This window comes from Leuresthes tenuis, unplaced genomic scaffold, assembly GCF_036924035.1.
Source record: "Leuresthes tenuis unplaced genomic scaffold, fLeuTen1.0.hap1 SCAF_73, whole genome shotgun sequence".
In the NCBI taxonomy this organism is placed as follows: Eukaryota; Metazoa; Chordata; class Actinopteri; order Atheriniformes; family Atherinopsidae; genus Leuresthes; species Leuresthes tenuis.
In genome coordinates this window covers 201,892-206,393 of record NW_027325427.1, presented here as the reverse complement: position 1 = coordinate 206,393, position 4,502 = coordinate 201,892, and the positions used below count along the sequence as shown (strand labels likewise).

At 47.6% G+C, this 4,502-nt stretch overlaps 2 non-coding genes across 2 annotated transcripts; both read right to left on the bottom strand.

Moving 5' to 3' along the window:
* Nucleotides 1-1,918: 1,918 nt before the first annotated feature.
* Nucleotides 1,919-2,102, bottom strand: LOC140286120 (U2 spliceosomal RNA). Its single transcript, XR_011911009.1, has one exon. It is a non-coding gene; the product is annotated as a U2 spliceosomal RNA (small nuclear RNA).
* Nucleotides 2,103-2,410: 308 nt separating this feature from the next.
* LOC140286118 (U5 spliceosomal RNA) lies at nt 2,411-2,524 on the bottom strand. Its single transcript, XR_011911007.1, has one exon. It is a non-coding gene; the product is annotated as a U5 spliceosomal RNA (small nuclear RNA).
* Nucleotides 2,525-4,502: the final 1,978 nt, after the last annotated feature.

Genomic DNA, 4,502 nt, shown 5'->3' with positions numbered 1-4,502 from the left:
TCGCAATTCATGGTAATGTATGGTTTTCAACCCCCTTTGTTCCCTTCCCAGGAGGATGATGTGTCCGTCCCTTCTGTTCAGGAACACTTGCGACGAGTTCGCAGAGTGTGGCTGGAGGCTCGGGCTGCGTTAGTTAGGTCCGCTGCCCGGAACCGACTGTTGGCGGACCGTTGGCGTTCGCCCGCTCCTAATTATCAGCCTGGGCAGATGGTGTGGTTATCCACCAGGGACCTGCCTTTGCAGGTAGATTCCCGTAAGCTGGCCCCTCGTTTCATTGGTCCTTTTCCAGTGGTCAGAATCATTAATCCCTCGGCTGTGCGCCTTAAGCTCCCAGACTCCCTTAAGGTACACCCCACGTTTCATGTGTCCCTCTTAAAGCCAGTCACCTCTTGTGCACTTGGTCCTCCAGCTGAACATCCTCCTCCCCCCCTGGTCGTGGATGGCCATCCTGCTTTCTCAGTTGATCGGATTCTGAATGTCAGACGTCGTGGCAGGGGTTTCCAGTATTTGGTTGACTGGGAGGGTTATGGGCCGGAGGAGCGTTCTTGGGTTCCACGTCGGTTTATTCTGGACCATGCCCTCATCACCGACTTCTACAGAACCCACCCTAACAAGCCTGGTGGGCCGCCTAAAGGCGATCGTCGGAGGGGGGGTACTGTCACACCTGGTTCGTAACTCACCTGTGTTCCATCTTCCCTTGATTGCCCCGTTAGTTTAAATACCTGGTCTTCTCCGCCTTTCTTTGCTCGTGTGTTAATGTATTTGTTATGCCTGTTTGGTTCACGACCTGGATCCTGACCCTTGATGTTTTGTGGATTATTTTCAGTTCTTGGATTACCTTGGTTTTTTGTTCCGGTTCCGCAGGCCGACTTCCCTGCTCACCAGGCCAGGTTTTTCCTCTGTGTGAGATTTTCTGTTAACTAATAAACTTTTGTTTGAACTAAGAGTTCTTGTCCTCCTGACTCTGTGACCGCACCGGGGCCCGCACTTCATTACGGTGTGACAACCAGTGCACTTGGAAACATCGGCAGAAATCTTAAAATTCGTTGACAAAACCGTAAAAGAGAATGCACACTTGACACAGAATTTTACTGCTTTAGAGTTAAAAAAATGCCTAACAGGTTTTAAGAGAAGTCGAGCTCCGGGTTTAGACGGGCTTCCTGCAGAATTCTATCTGACCTATTGGGACCTTTTATCATCAGACATTTTAGATGTTTTTAAAGATTTTGAAAAACTCGACCGACTGCCTGACAGTTTTAGAGTGGGAATAGTGACTCTACTTTATAAAAAAAATGATAAGACTGACCTAAAGAATTGGAGGCCCATCACACTTTGACTGTAAACTTTTTAGCAAGGTTTTAGCGACACGGATGTCCTCTGTTTTAGAGGAGGTAATTCACCCAGACCAAGCTTGTGCCATCTCAGGGAGACAACTCACCGACAGCCTCGTACTGATTCGAGACATCATTGATTACGCTAGAGACAGAAACACCCGGCTTGTCATCTTAAATTTAGACTTTGAAAAAGCATTTGATCGGGTCTCGCATCAATATCTCTTTCAGGTGTTGCAGCCATCGAAAAGGGCCCGATTGTTCCTACTTGGTGAGCTTTGCTTGGTTGAGACGCTTGCCCCCCCCCCCCCCCCCCCCCCCCCTGCTCCCCTTGTGAAAAAGCAAACAGCGGCAGCAACAAAAACACAACGGGAACACCGTATTGAGGCTTTGTTCTGACCGCTCATTTGGTATGGCGTTTCTTTCAAGCAATTCTCCCGGTTAGCCCGCACTCGGCTCGCTCCCAGAGCCGTGTTAAAGTCTACTTCGCATTCACTCTCTTTTCTCAGCAGACTAAAAGAAAGTTTCATCTTGGGCTCCCTGAAACTTGCATCCTGCACCGCTGTTTGCTTTTTCACAAGAGCAGAGGAGAGCGCACCGTTCCCAGCGGCACTGCAGTACCGGGTCGAGGCTTGGAGTGAACGGAGCAAGCTTCTTTTTCAACTCCTATTCTTAAAAATCAATTTAATATGTTGTCCTCGTATAGAGGACATATTAAACTGATAAGAACAGATACTACACTTGATCTTAGCCAAAAGGCCGAGAAGCGATAACTGTCCACTGTTTCAGGTCCGAGGGCCCTTGCTGGCACAATGCGCACTTGTAGCAGTGTTCTTTTTATGGCCATAGGTGGCCAGAGTGTCACGTTGCACCTCCGCCCACCCGCTGCACTGAGCACTCTTCAGCCCTTTTAAATGGTATAACTTTGCACTCCCGCATGCTCCAGCAAGCACCATTCAAGCAACAACTTTGCACTCCAGCTTCGAACATCGGCACAGTCGCAACAAGTAAGGCGACTCTACTCAGAGAATTCACTCTGCAAAGTAGCAAGATTTCTTTTGCACAGACAGAAAGGGCTTCACCCGCAAAGGTAAAGCCTGCCAATAATAGAAACAACTCATTAGTGCTGCTCTCCACGGAAGTCTTTAGTAAAAGGCGAAAGACTTGTATGTTATGAAGAGAAACCAGAGTACGATTATCCGTCACTGCGGGAGCAGGGCATCAGGCTAGTTGGTATAGCCACCTTCCCCATGGTGAGCTTTGCTTGGTTGAGACGCTTGCCCCCCCCCCCCCCCCCCCCCCCCTTGCTCCTCGGCTGACCAAGTAGGAACAATCGGGCCCTATTCGATGGCTGCCTTGTCTTTTACTCTATGCAAAAGACAAGGCAGCAACAAAAACACCACGAGAATCCCGAATTGAGGCTTTGTTCTGACCGCTCATTCGGTGTCCCGTTTCTTTCAAGCAATTCTCCCGGTTAGCCGACACTCGGCTCGCTCCCATAGCCGTGTTAAAGTCTACTTCGCATTCACTCTCTTTTCTCTGCAGACTCATGCATTTTATAAGCAAAATCCCAAATCATGCAGAACTCACGAAAAGCTTTTTCTCGCTTTTCACTGCTTTTTACAAACTTTGGTCGGACGTTCACACCTTCTTGCATCCGAACACCTCCGCTTCCGCTTTTGATGATGTATATTCGGGCATTCGAACCTTTTATTACCCGCTTTTTACAAACCATTGTCGGACTTTCACACCTTCTTGCAGCCGCACACCACCTCTCCCGCTTTTGATGATGTATGGTACAGTATTCTTACCTTTTCTAACACATTTTTCAGCAATTATGGTTGGACATTCACACCTACTCACAGCTGGACACCTCCGCTCCCGCTTTTGATCATACAATGTCGGGACATCGCTCCTTGTCTTACCAGCTTTTTACAAACTTTAGTCGAACATTCACACCTTCTTGCAGCTGAACACCTCCGCTCCCGCTTTTGATGATGTATAGTCGGGCTTTCGAGCATTTTCTTACCCGGTTTTTACAAATTATGGTTGGACATTCAGACCTTGCAGCCGAACACTTCCGCTCTCTCTTTTGATCATACATTGTCGGGCATTCGCACCTTTTCTTACCCGCTTTTTACAAACTATAGTCAGACATTCACACCTTGCAGCTGAACCTCCGCTCCCTGTTTTGATCATGTATGGTCTGGCAATACTACCTTTTCTTCCCCCGTTTGTGACTAATTATGGCTGGACATTCACACCTACTTGCAGTCGAACAGCTCTGCTCCCGCTTTTGATTATGTTTGGTTGGATATTCGAACCTTTTCTTAACTGCTTTTTACAAACCATGGTCGGACTTTCACACCTTCTTGTAGCCGAACAACTCCGCTCCCGCTATTGATTTTGTACAATCGGGTATTTTAACCTTTTCTTACGCGCTTTTTACCAACTATGGTCGGACATTCACACCGTCTTACAGCGGAACACCTCCGCTCCCGCTTTTTATGGTGTATAGTCGGGCATTCGAACCTTTTCTTACCCGCTATTTACAAACTATGGTAGGACATTCAAACTTTCGTGTATCCGAAAACCTCTGCTCTCTCTTTTGATCATACATTGTCGGACATTCGCACCTTTTCTTACCCGCTTTTTACAAACCATGGTCGGACTGTCACACCTTCTTGTAGCCGAACACATCCGCTCCCGCTATTGATTGTGTACAGTCGGGTATTTTAACCTTTTCTTACCCGCTTTTTACCAACTATGGTCGGACATTCACACCGTCTTACAGTGGAACACCTCTGCTCCCGCTTTTGATGGTGTATAGTCGGGCATTCGAACCTTTTCTTACCCGCTATTTACAAACTATGGTAGGACATTCAAACCTTCGTGTATCCGAAAACCTCCGCTCTCTCTTTTGATCATACATTGTCGGACATTCCCACCTTTTCTTACCCGCTTTTTACACAACATGGTCGGACTGTCACACCTTCTTGTAGCCGAACACATCCGCTCCCGCTATTGATTGTGTACAGTTGGGTATTTTAACCTTTTCTTACCCGCTTTTTACCAAGTATGGTCGGACATTCACACCTTCGTACAGCGGAACACCTCCGCTCCCTCTTTTGATGGTGTATGTTCGGGCATTCAAACCTTTTCTTACCCGCT